The sequence below is a fragment of the Staurois parvus genome, unplaced genomic scaffold (assembly GCF_062004578.1).
Source record: "Staurois parvus isolate SC_StPar_1 unplaced genomic scaffold, SC_StPar_1.0 ptg000773l, whole genome shotgun sequence".
Lineage (NCBI taxonomy): Eukaryota > Metazoa > Chordata > Amphibia > Anura > Ranidae > Staurois > Staurois parvus.
The window spans coordinates 523250-537500 of NW_028318569.1; the positions used below are offsets into that span (position 1 = coordinate 523250).

Below are 14251 nucleotides of genomic sequence, written 5' to 3' on the forward strand. Positions count from 1 at the left end.
ACAAATATATGTTGCGCTCCTAAATACTTCTCAATAAATATTAAATTATTACCATTAAATTAATTCAAATTATGATACAAATAACTAATAAAAGTGTATAAATACCAAAAAATATTTAAATAGATAATTTCAACTAATCAATCTCCTCCAAATAAATATCAAAATAATTCCACATGAAATACTCCTCTAAAAAAATATTTTACCAAGTGCTCATAAATCATCTATTAGTGACATGATGTACTTACTAATACCCTCAAATTCATTTATATTCAGAATACCCTCATTTAATATAATAAAAATAGTAAACCAACTAATAACCCTCAACTAAAATGCATTTAAATGATCCCCCATGAATAAAAATAACCAAATGCTCATAAATAATTAGTAGTGATTAGTATGAATCCAAATATCATCAAAATAATAGTCCCATTGAATAAACAATTGTTTATATATAGTGACTTGGTGCTTGTTGTTCTTCAATTTGTGACTTTTGTGAATCCTTCAAATAGTGAAGATGTGCGCTCACCTCCTTTGATGCCTGCAATTAGGCTATACACGCTTTCGGTTCACTTTCCCTGGAACCTGCTGGACATATAGTTTTGCTGGTAAAATTGGGAGATCCTTCCTTTAGGAGTAATGGATGTATCCTCTGGTGGCTGATTATCCCCTCAGGGATTACACACTCCTTTTGTTATCTCAGACCTCCTAATTATCCTCTCCTTGTGTTATTCCGCATGCAGGAAGAAATAGAGGACATAGTGCTTTACCTTTTAAAACTTTTTATTCCCACCATCCAAGTATTAAACTCACATTAGACAGGTTTAAATAACGCAATATCCCATTGGAAATCCTCTGCTGGCCTCTGAGTCATACACCTGCCGTCTATCGTGTTGTGCAGCTCCTCCTTTTCTGTGCATGCTAATGGACTTAGATTTTTGGCCTTCAGCCTGTGAATTGATGCACATTGCCAAGGGCTAACACAGTTGGGAGAAGTATTTGCCTGCTAATCAGGTGTAAATCACTTGAGGCATACATGATGGGACAGATTGAATGTGCTTGTCCTTCATTGGGCATGCTAACAATATAACCTATGTCATATAAAGGAATGCAGTAGTGGGGGTTTCCTTGGTCTAAGAAGATGCCAGATTATTTGCTGTCAGTCCTTGGTGGCTTAATTTTTTTTTATTTTATTTTTTTTGCGGAGGAGAAAATATTGTGTGTAATGACCAACATCTCATATTTGATGTTTGTTTTGTGTGTTTGCTGTGATTGTTGTGCATTTTTGTGGGCATGGCTTCAATTTTGTGTGTATTTTTCCAATCTGACCATGCGTTTATGGTTTGTGAGCATCTGCTAACCTTTGTTTTTACTAACTTTTGTCTATTGTTCTACTTCTGCAACTCCTAACTTAGATCTAGTTTGCTTGGTTTGCCTTGTATGTGTGTTTTGTTTTGATACCCTGTTTTGTTTGAGAATTTTGCACCTAACAAATTGATATGGGTGGAATAATGAGAGCTGTTGTAAATGTTGTTGTGAAAAGTGTTGCCTGTTTAATATTGGCCTTATTTTGTTCCCAGCTGTAGATTGTGAAAGTTAAATTGTGATCCTTTTTCAAACTGTAAGCTCTTTTGAGCAGGGCCCTTCTAACCCTACTGTAACGTGCTGTGCAAAATGTAGCACCATAAATACTGTGTGGTTTTTTTTTTGTTTTGTTTTTTTTTTACACAAGTAAATGAATGTACCGAATTGTGTTGCTGCTGTTAAAATGTAGAATATTGAACTATTTCTGTATTTGATCAGTGAACGTTTTTTTTTTATAATGTTAACATCCATACAAATATGTCTTCAAAATAAACTTTTTATTCTGTAAAGATGCAAGGTGTTATCCACTTGCCTACCACCCAATAGTAGAAGTACTGCTGTGGAACTGTTCAAAATCACTTGTGTGTATTGTATTTCTGGGCACGTACACTGCCCAACCCATGCCACTATTGGCGGCTAGGGCTGTCACTCACTGGGTCCCAGCCGGAGATTCCCTGAGGAATGCTGACAGGGGAGAGACCTGTGTGTAAACAGGTCTCTCTCCTGCCAGCAAGAACATGCTGCTTTGTATTTCAATGTGCAGCGGTGAAATACAAAGCAGCATGTCTCCCTAGTAAAATACAGCACATAATGTAAAACAGCACACAGTTAACCACTTTGCTCCAGATGCTAACTCCTTCCTGCCCAGTGTCATTAGTACAGTGTCGGTGCTTTCTATTAGCACTGATCACTGTATTGGTGTCATTGGGATGTCACTGGCAGTTAGTCAGTTCCCACTGAAGTCCAGCTTTAAGTCGCTGATCGGCGTCATTACTAGTATAACAATTCCAGTATATATACCGCCATTTGTAGATGCTATAACTAGAGATGAGCGAAGTATTCAAAAATTCGATTCGGCTGATTCGGCGAATTCGAGGAATAAATTCGATTCGAGGCGAATATATTCGCTGCGAATTTAACTTTAAAAAGGGTGTTTCTAGGCTTCAGAGAGCCTTTATATTAGTGCAGAACACTGTACCTTTAATTTAAATGCCCTTGGAGTCTGCTGGGGAAGAGAAATAATACTGTCAGTCAGTATGACATGCAGATGAGTGCCGTCGATCTTAGAATCACCGCACACTTCACTCATTTGGGCAGTCACGGGGCCAAAACCAGAGTGTGGAGCCACAGTGTGGCGGTGGAGGCAGCAGCAATGGGAGGCCATACAGCACCCTATGACAAAATGGAACCCACCAGCAGTGTGAGGAGACCTGAAAGTGGCACATGGCAGAGTGTGGCGATGAAGACAGCAGCAATGGGAGGCCGTACAGGGACCCATGAGACACTCTGGACCTGGCAGCAGCATGAGGAGGCGGTACGGGGGCCCATGGCAGATTACGGGCCTGGCAGCAGCAATGGGAGGCCCGTAATCTGCCAGCACCCTATGACAAAATGGAACCCACCAGCAGTGTGAGGAGACCTGAAAGTGGCACATGGCAGAGTGTGGCGATGGAGACAGCAGCAATGGGAGGCCGTACAGGGACCCATGAGACACTCTGGACCTGGCAGCAGCATGAGGAGGTGGTACGGGGGCCCATGGCAGATTACGGGCCTGGCAGCAGCAATGGGAGGCCCGTAATCTGCCAGCACCCTATGACAAAATGGAACCCACCAGCAGTGTGAGGAGACCTGAAAGTGGCACATGGCAGAGTGTGGCGATGGAGACAGCAGCAATGGGAGGCCGTACAGGGACCCATGAGAGACTCTGGACCTGGCAGCAGCATGAGGAGGCGGTACAGGGGCCCATGGCATATTAGGGGCCTGGCAGCAGCAATGGGAGGCCCGTAATCTGCCAGCACCCTATGACAAAATGGAACCCACCAGCAGTGTGAGGAGACCTGAAAGTGGCACAGGGCAGAGTGTGGCGATGGAGACAGCAGCAATGGGAGGCCGTACAGGGACCCATGACAGATTACGGGCCTGGCAGCAGCATGAGGAGGCGGTACAGGGGCCCATGGCAGATTACGGGCCTGGCAGCAGCAATGGGAGGCCCGTAATCTGCCAGCACCCTATGACAAAATGGAACACACCAGCAGTGTGAGGAGACCTGAAAGTGGCACATGGCAGAGTGTGGCGATGGAGACAGCAGCAATGGGAGGCCGTACAGGGACCCATGACACACTCTGGACCTGGCAGCAGCAAGAGGAGGCGGTACAGGGGCCCATGGCAGAGTGGCGAAGCGTAAGCAGCTTAAATTGAAGGCCATACAGAGGCCTATGTTAAAAATAATAACATGTTTGGGGCACGATTCATGGCGGATTTAGTCAGTTGTGTCAGGAACTGGTGGTTTGAAATCCAGACTAATCCACGCCTGATTCATTTTCACAAACGTGAGTCTCTCCACACTTTGGGTGGATAGTCGTGTCCTCCGCGGAGTTACAATACCTCCTGCCGCACTAAACACGCGCTCCGATGCCACGCTACTGGCCGGGCATGACAGCCTTTCAAGGGCAAATTCAGCTAGTTGGGGCCAAAGGTCAAGTTTCGTTGCCCAGTAGTCAAGGGGAATGTCTACCTCGGTTGGCAGGGTGCTGTCCAAGTAGGCCCAAGCCTCTTGTTTGAGGTCCTGCTCCAGGTCCACCTGATGCTGCTGCTGCTGCGGCTGGTTAGTAGTTTCCTCACTGCGCTGGTGAAGAAAGCTACTCATCATCGACTGCAGACTGAGGCAGCCGCTGCTGGTGGAGCTGCCACTGCTCCTACCACCCCACCCCTCCCCTGCTGCCATGGCAGCGGAACGCGATCGCACAGGGCCCACAGTGTCTGAGGATGGACGTTGGCGCAGAAAGGCAGAGACCAACTGACTACATAGGTGGTTTTTATAGTACGTTATTTTGGCCTCCCTCTCAGCAGGTGTGAAAAAGGCCACCATTTTTGAACGGTAGCGAGGGTCCAACAAGGTGGACAGCCAAAAGTCATCCCTCTGTCTGATGGTTATTATTCGGCTGGCGCTACGCAAGCAACCGAGCATGCTATGGGCCATTTGTGCCAAGGAATGCGAGGGACTCCCTGCCTCCATCTCCACAGCATACTGCCACGGTGCGTCTGGGTCCTCTGTCTCCTCCTCCTCCTCTACCAGATGCTCCTGCTCCTCCACTCCTGTCCGCTGAGTGGAAAAACCACCCATTTCACTCAATAATTCCTGAGCACCAATGTCCCCCTCTACCTCCTCCTCTTCTTCCTGTCCTGCCCCCACAGGGGTCATGTGGCGTTGAGATCTGTGCGCCACGTCTACCGCACCCTGACCAGCCATTGTTAACAGCATTTGTTCCAGGACGTGCAACAGAGGAATGACGTCGTTCATCCCATAGTCCTGCCGACTCACGAATAGCGTGGCCTCCTCAAAGGGCCTGAGCAAGCGGCAGGTGTCACGCATGAGCTGCCAATGGCTGACATCTAAGTTACACAGGGGAGTACCTTTATCCGCTTGTAACATCAGGAAATCGGTGATGGCCTTTCGCTGTTCGTAAAGGCGGTCTAACATATGTAGGGTTGAATTCCACCTTGTTGCAACGTCGCAGATCAGGAGATGCTGTGGAATTCCGTTCTGCCGCTGCAGCTCAAGGAGGGTGTGCTTTGCGGTGTAGGAATGGCTGAAATGCATGCAAAGTTTACGTGACATTTTAAGGATGTCTTGCAGTGGGATGGTGGATTTTAGGAACAACCAGATTGAACACGTGAGCCATGCATGGCGCATGGCACAACCTTCCTTGACGCAGAGCAGACACCATGTTCTTTCCGTTGTCGGTCAACATGGTTCCAATTTTCAGACAGCCATCTGTCGATTTCTCTGTTCATTACACTCAGAAGTTCCTCCCCTGTGTGACTACGTTCGCCAAGGCATACCAGGTGCAGCACAGCGTGACACCGTTGCGCCCTGCACATGTGATATGCCGGTCGGGTAATGGGACTTGGCACGGGGGTGGCGGCTGAGGACACTGCGGAAGAAGAGGTGGTAGAGGCGGACATCTTTGCTGGACCAAGGACGTGCAAACGTGGAGGCAAAAGCGGCGTGACCTGTCCAAGTTGCTGGTGCGGCTTTGCCGGCACCACGTTCACCCAGTGGGCCGTAAATGACATGTACTGTCCCTGACTGTAGTTACAGCTCCACACGTCGGCGCTGCCGTGCACTTTGGCAGAGACCGACATGCTCAAAGACTGGCCCACCATCTCTTCTACATGTGAATGCAGGGCTGGCACTGCCTTTTTGGCGAAGAAATGCCGGCTTGGCACTCTCCACTGCGGCTCGGCACAAGCCATCATTTCTCGGAAAGGTGCTGAGTCCACCACTTGGAAAGGGAGGGACTGCAGCACCAGCAACTTGGACAGGAGGACGTTCAGCTTCTGCACCGTCGGGTGCGTGCTCGCAAACTGTTGTCTCTTGGAAACGGATTCCAAGAAAGACTGCTGACGGAATCCGTGAAGAGGAGTAGCAGGAGAAGGAGCATCTGAACGAGCGGAAGATGCCAACGAGCGACAACTCCCCTCAGCAGAGGTGTTGGAGCCTTGACTGCATGACTCCTTGACTCCTCTGCATGTTGTCTGACATACTCTTTAATTCAACGATTCTGTGTCCCTGAGTAACGATTCTGTGTCCCTGAGTAACAGTTCTGTGTCCCTGAGTAACAATTCTGTGTCCCTGAGTAACAATTCTGTGTCCCTCAGTAACAATTCTGTGTCCCTCAGTAACAATTCTGTGTCCCTCAGTAACAATTCTGTGTCTGTCCCTGAATAACAATTCTGTGTCCCTGAGTAACAGTTCTGTGTCCCTGAGTAACAATTCTGTGTCCCTGAGTAACAGTTCTGTGTCCCTGAGTAACAATTCTGTGTCCCTGAGTAACAATTCTGTGTCCCTCAGTAACAATTCTGTGTCCCTCAGTAACAATTCTGTGTCTGTCGCTGAGTAACAATTCTGTGTCCCTCAGTAACAATTCTGTGTCCCTCAGTAACAATTCTGTGTCTGTCCCTGAGTAACAATTCTGTGTCCCTGAGTAACAATTCTGTGTCCCTGAGTAACAGTTCTGTGTCCCTGAGTAACAATTCTGTGTCCCTGAGTAACAATTCTGTGTCCCTGAGTAACAATTCTGTGTCCCTCAGTAACAATTCTGTGTCCCTCAGTAACAATTCTGTGTCCCTCAGTAACAATTCTGTGTCTGTCCCTGAGTAACAATTCTGTGTCCCTCAGTAACAATTCTGTGTCCCTCAGTAACAATTCTGTGTCTGTCCCTGAGTAACAATTCTGTGTCCCTGAGTAACAGTTCTGTGTCCCTGAGTAACAATTCTGTGTCCCTGAGTAACAGTTCTGTGTCCCTGAGTAACAATTCTGTGTCCCTGAGTAACAATTCTGTGTCCCTCAGTAACAATTCTGTATCCCTGAGTAACAATTCTGTGTCTGTCCCTGAGTAACAATTCTGTGTCCCTCAGTAACAATTCTGTGTCCCTCAGTAACAATTCTGTGTCCCTCAGTAACAATTCTGTGTCTGTCCCTGAGTAACAATTTTGTGTCCCTGAGTAACAGTTCTGTGTCCCTGAGTAACAATTCTGTGTCCCTGAGTAACAGTTCTGTGTCCCTGAGTAACAATTCTGTGTCCCTCGGTAACAATTCTGTGTCCCTCAGTAACAATTCTGTGTCCCTCAGTAACAATTCTGTGTCTGTCCCTGAGTAACAATTCTGTGTCCCTCAGTAACAATTCTGTGTCCCTCAGTATCAATTCTGTGTCTGTCCCTGAGTAACAATTCTGTGTCCCTGAGTAACAGTTCTGTGTCCCTGAGTAACAATTCTGTGTCCCTGAGTAACAGTTCTGTGTCCCTGAGTAACAATTCTGTGTCCCTGAGTAACAATTCTGTGTCCCTGAGTAACAATTCTGTGTCCCTCAGTAACAATTCTGTGTCCCTCAGTAACAATTCTGTGTCTGTCCCTGAGTAACAATTCTGTGTCCCTCAGTAACAATTCTGTGTCCCTCAGTAACAATTCTGTGTCTGTCCCTGAGTAACAATTCTGTGTCCCTGAGTACCAGTTCTGTGTCCCTGAGTAACAATTCTGTGTCCCTGAGTAACAGTTCTGTGTCCCTGAGTAACAATTCTGTGTCCCTCAGTAACAATTCTGTGTCCCTCAGTAACAATTCTGTGTCTGTCCCTGAGTAGCAATTCTGTGTCCCTCAGTAACAATTCTGTGTCCCTCAGTAACAATTCTGTGTCTGTCCCTGAGTAACAATTCTGTGTCCCTCAGTAACAATTCTGTGTCCCTCAGTAACAATTCTGTGTCTGTCCCTGAGTAACAATTCTGTGTCCCTGAGTAACAGTTCTGTGTCCCTGAGTAACAATTCTGTGTCCTTGAGTAACAGTTATGTGTCCCTGAGTAACAATTCTGTGTCCCTGAGTAACAATTCTGTGTCCCTCAGTAACAATTCTGTGTCCCTCAGTAACAATTCTGTGTCCCTCAGTAACAATTCTGTGTCTGTCCCTAAGTAACAATTCTGTGTCCCTCAGTAACAATTCTGTGTCCCTCAGTAACAATTCTGTGTCCCTCAGTAACAATTCTGTGTCTGTCCCTGAGTAACAATTCTGTGTCCCTGAGTAACAGTTCTGTGTCCCTGAGTAACAATTCTGTGTCCCTGAGTAACAGTTCTGTGTCCCTGAGTAACAATTCTGTGTCCCTCAGTAACAATTCTGTGTCCCTCAGTAACAATTCTGTGTCCCTCAGTAACAATTCTGTGTCTGTCCCTGAGTAACAATTCTGTGTCCCTGAGTAACAGTTCTGTGTCCCTGAGTAACAATTCTGTGTCCCTGAGTAACAATTCTGTGTCCCTAAGTAACGATTCTGTGGCCCTAAAGTCTCTTTGGCCCTAACTCTGTCCCTACTACAGAGAGGTCTGTCTCTCTTGAATGACCGGAGGCTAATGGAGAATTCTAAGATGGCCGCAATTTATAGCTCGACCATTACACAGTGCTGGCTGGCTGGCTGCTGATTGGCTAATGCGATCACATGTTATGAATGAATGCATTATGGGTCAGCGCGCCTTGTCTGCGCGCCTTCCCAGAGATCCCCGCTCCGTCGCCACACATGTCGCCGCCATTTTTGGAAAATTTCGATTCGCGCATCCGAAGTCTGCTAATTTTCGGATTCGGCGTGAATCGAATATTTCCCAATATTCGAAACGAATTCCACTTCACCAAGTTCGATTCGCTCATCTCTAGCTATAACCTTCATCTAAACCAATTAATTTACATATATTAGGAATTTTTTTTAGCAAAGACACATAGCAGAATACATTTTGGCCTAAATTTATAAAGAAACTTGATTTTTTAAAATTTTTTACTGGATATGTTTTATAGCAAAAAGTACAAAATATTGTTTTTTTCAAAATTGTAGGGTTTTTTTTGTTTATAGCGCAAATAAATTAACAATGCACAGGTAATCAAATATCACTGAAAGAAAGCTTTAGTTGTGGGGAAAAAAGGACATACATTTCATTTTTGTACAGTGTTGCATGACTGTGCAATTGTCAAAGTAACGCAGTGCTGTATTGTAGAAAATGGCCTGGTTGGGAAGAGGGGTACATCCTCTGGAGGGCAAGTGGTTAAATAAAAACACCCCCCCCCTTCCCCGTCAAACAAAACCAAAAGCCTTTAACAGCTCCAAAGTGGATTTTCAGCTTTCATTGAATTCAGCTGGTGGATAAGTATAGTATTTAACCTATCAACCTGGGCTTTGCATTTTATTTCACCAGTTGCAATCTGAGGAACACCAATCAATTTGTACATAAAGTCAAATAGTTTTCATAATAAATGTATTGCACACAGAAATGTATTTGCATGTGTGGGAGCCATGAGTGCACATAAAAATTATCCCACACAAATGGTCTCAGGACCAGCTCCTGGGCCGCAATTGCGTCATCACATTTACAGAAGTACATTTGCATGCACCCAGAGACCAAGAAATGTCAGCTCCTTGGCCAAAAGTAGTGTTTACAGCAGCTGGAGGCAGGTGACACTTACCAAACTCAGAAACAACAAACAGGTTTTAATTGTGTGTATTTATTTGCGCCAACGACCACTTGGCCGAAGAGGAGGGGGCGCTGCTGCTGGAATTGGCTTTGTTTGGAAGGCTTCTGCAAAGCAAAGAGGAGACACAAAGCCAAGTGCCCTCAGCAGCCATGGCTTTTTTGCACCACCTGCATACTTGGAAAATTTGCAGGACTCTGTTGTCTATTACAGGATTTGCTTAGAGAAGAGGCAACTACAGGTGAAACTCGAAAAATTAGAATATCGTGCAAAAGTTCATTTATTTCAGTAATGCAACTTAAAAGGTGAAACTAATATATGAGATAGACTCATTACATGCAAAGCAAGATAGTTCAAGCCGTGATTTGTCATAATTGTGATGATTATGGCTTACAGCTCATGAAAACCCCAAATCCACAATCTCAGAAAATTTGAATATTGTGAAAAGGTGCAATATTCTAGGCTCAAAGTGTCCCACTCTAATCAGCTAATTAAGCCGTAACACCTGCAAAGGGTTCCTGAGCCTTTAAATGGTCTCCCAGTCTGGTTAAGTAGAAATCACAATCATGGGAAAGACTGCTGACCCAACAGTTGTGCAGAAAACCATCATTGACACCCTCCATAAGGAGGGAAAGCCTCAAAAGGTAATTGCAAAAGAAGTTGGATGTTCCTAAAGTGCTGTATCAAAGCACATTAATAGAAAGTTATGTGGAAGGGAAAAGTGTGGAAGAAAATGGTGCACAAGCAGCAGGGATGACCGCAGCCTGGAGAGGATTGTCAGGAAAAGGCCATTCAAAAGTGTTGGGGACTTTCACAAGGAGTGGACTGAGGCTGGAGTCAGTGCATCAAGAGCCACCACACACAGACGGATACTAGACATGGAATGTTGTATTCCTCTTGTCAAGCCACTCCTGAACAACAAACAATGTCAGAAGCGTCTTACCTGGGCTAAAGAAAAACAGATCTGGTTTGGACAGTGGTCCAAAGTTCTCTTTTCTGATGAGAGCAACTTTTGCATCTCATTTTGAAACCAAGGACCCAGAGTATGGAGGAAGAATGGAGAGGCACACACTGCAAGATGCTTGAAGTCCAGTGTGAAGTTTCGACAGTCTGTGTTGATTTGGGGAGCCATGTCGTCTGCTGGTGTTGGTCCATTGTGCTTCATTAAGTCCAGGGTCAACGCAGCCGTCTACCAGGAGATTTTGGAGCACTTCCTGCTTCCTTCCACAGACGAGCTTTATGGGGATGCTGACTTCATTTTCCAGCAGGACTTGGCACCTGCCCACACTGCCAAAAGCACCAAAACCTGGTTCAATGACCGTGGGATTACTGTGCTTGATTGGCCAGCAAACTCACCTGACCTGAACCCCATAGAGAATCTTTGGGGCATTGCCAAGAGAAAGATGAGAGACATAAGACCGAACAATGCAGAAGAGCTGAAGACCGCTATTGAAGCATCCTGGTCTTCCATAACACCTCAGCAGTGCCACAGGCTGATAGCTTCCATGCCACATCGCATTGAGGCAGTAATTGTTGCAAAAGGGGCCCAAGTACTGAGTACATATGCATGCTTATACTTTTCAGAGGTCCGATATTGTTCTATGTACAATCCTTGTTTTATTGATTGCATGTAATATTCTAATTTTCTGAGATTGTGGATTTGGGGTTTTCATGAGCTGTAAGCCATAATCATCACAATTATAACAAATCACGGCTTGAACTATCTTGCTTTGCATGTAATGAGTCTATCTCATATATTAGTTTCACCTTTTAAGCTGCATTACTGAAATAAATGAACTTTTGCACAATATTCTAATTTTTCGAGTTTCATCTGTATACACCTCTATAAGCTCACATTCATACATACTAGTGCCAACTAACCTACCAGCATGTCTTTGGAGTGTGGGTTAGAAACAGGCACAACATACAAACGCCAGATATGTGGTGCCATGGTTGGGATTTGAACTGATGACTCTTGTATTGCTAGGTGGATGTGCTAGCCACTATGCTGCCCTTAACATTAAATAGAATATATAGTAGAATCATGATTCAAAAATTAAGAGATATAATTTTAAGTAGATATAGAAAAAATCAAATTAGACATTAAAAAGTATTTGTCACATAATCAGAGATATAACTGTCAGGGATTTGAAGGGGAACCCCATGGGCAATAAATAAAATAAAAGTGTGGCTTCCCCCCAAAATCACTAACACACCCTTATCTGAGCATCAGGGGCAGACTGACCATTCGGGTACTCGAGCACTGCCTTTCATAGGCTTTTTTGGGTGTGGTTTGAGTGTGGGTGAGGGCCAGGGGGGGGACTGACAACTCATGGGGCCCCCGGGCAATAAGGGATCATGGGGCCCCTGTGTCTTTGCCTAAACTCAAAAAAGCCTATGAAAAAGGTACTAGGGGCATCTCATGGGGCCACCTACTGACCCCGGGCCCTCGGGCAATGCCCGAGTTTCCAAATGGTCAGTCCACCCCTGGTGAGGACACAGGGGCCCCATGAGTTGTCAGTCCGCCCCTGCTGAGCATACAGTCCTGCAGGCCAGGAAAGAGGGGTGGAGGAGCAAGCCCCCCCCCAAATTAGCTCAGGTACTTACATAGCTGTCAATTTACACAATGCTTTATATATTTATTGTACATTCACATCAGACCCTGCCTTCTATGAGCTTACAATCTAAAGTCCCTAACTCACATTCATATACTAGTGACAATTTAGAAAGGAGCCAAAACAACTTCCAGCATGTTTTAGATGGCTATGGGCGGGATTTGAACCAGCAACCTTAGTTCTGTTAGGCAGAAGGGCTAACCACTAAGCCACAACGCTGACCATACTGCCAAATACTGTATATAGTAGTGTCATTATTCAAGAATATATCATTATAAGTAGATATTGTAAGCAAATTTGAATTAGACATTAAAAATTATTTGTCATATGACAGATATAACTGTAATTTTGAGATATATATTTAACATTAGAAAATAGTATGCATTATTCTGTAACATTTATTAAAAAATGCATTTGTTTGCAGAACATGTAAAAAACACTACAAAAGAAGAGTGTTAATAATAGAATTAGCATAAAAAGAAATCAAACAACATATGACACCTTTTTGCGCACGCGCGCACACACACACGTACAGAAAAGGGATATTGGCTTAATCCTGTGCTCCTACACCCTCTAGAGACCAGGTTTAGCATTGCCTACTATGTAAACATGACTATGCCAATTCAACATTTACTAAAAGCCATTTTCCAAGGTGAAGTCGCTTTTCCATTCACTATGGCAAGGACTTAATTGTTTCAATTAGGTGAAATTTGGTGTCTAACATCTATTGCTTCACCTTATTCTTAGTAAATCAGCCCCCATGTGTCTTATGCAACCACCAGTGCCCCCATAGCAAGCTGTTTGCTATTGGGGGCACTGGTCAAGGGAGATGAGCCAGGAGTGCCACCTGGGAACCTGGGAAGAAGAGGATTGGGGCTGCAGGTAAATATGACATGTTTTTTATTTAACCACTTGCCTACCAGGCACTTATACCCCCTTATTTACCAGGCCAATTTTCAGCTTTCAGCGCTGCCGCACTTTGATTGACAATTGCGCGGTCATGCAACATTGTACCCATATGAAATTTTGATCATTTTTTTCTCACAAATAGAGCTTTCTTTTGGTGGTATTTAATCGCCACTGGGCGCTTTACTTTTTGCGCTATAAATAAAAAAAGTGCAAAAAAATTGAAAAAAAAAAAGTTTCTTTGTTTCTATTATAAAATTTTTCAAACAGGTATTTTTTCTCCTTCACTGATGTGCGTTGATGAGGCAGCACTGATGGGCACTGATAGGCGGCACTGATGGGCACTGATAGGCAGCACTGATGGGAACTGATAGGCAGCACTAAAGGGCACTGATAGGCAGTACTAATGAGGTGGCACGGATAGGCGGCACTGATAGACAGCACTAATGAGGTGTCATGGATAGGCAGCACTGATGGGCACTGATAGGCGGCACTGATGGGCACTGATAGGCAGCACTGATGGGAACTGATAGGCAGCACTAAAGGGCACTGATAGGCAGTACTAATATGCAGCACTGATAGGCGGCACTGATAGGTGACACTGATGATGGGTACTGATAGACGGCACTGACTGGCATCACTGCTGGGCACTGACTGGCAGCACTGACTGGCACAACCCCTGGGCACTGACTGGCGACACTGACTGGCAGCACTGCTGGGTTGCACTGGTGGGTGGGCACTGGTGGGTGGGCACAGGTGGGTGGCACTGGTGGGCACAGGTGGGTGGCACTGCTGGGCACAGGTAGGTGGCACTTCTAGGCACAGGTAGGTGGCACTGCAGAGTGGCACAGGTGGGTGCACTGCTGGGCACAGGTGGGTGCACTGCTGGACACAGGTGGGTGATCTGCTGGGCACAGGTGGGCGGAGCTAGTGGGCGCACTGCTGGGCACAGGTGGGCGGAACTTGCGGGTGGCACTGCTGGGCACCAATCATCAGGGCACTGATCATCAGTGCCCTGATGATCGGTGCCGATCCCCGCTCTGACAACTGCCGGTTCTCGGCAGTACTTTCCTCACGATCTGACAGCGTGAGGAAAGTGCAGCCGAGAACCGGCACTTGCATTTCCCTCTGATCAGCGTGTCATTGGA

General features: G+C 45.5%; 1 protein-coding gene across 2 annotated transcripts in view; it reads right to left on the reverse strand.

The window, feature by feature from the left end:
* CIB3 (calcium and integrin binding family member 3) overlaps positions 1–14251 on the reverse strand; it is a 202427-nt gene that overhangs the window by 125191 nt on the left and 62985 nt on the right. The window lies entirely within an intron of this gene.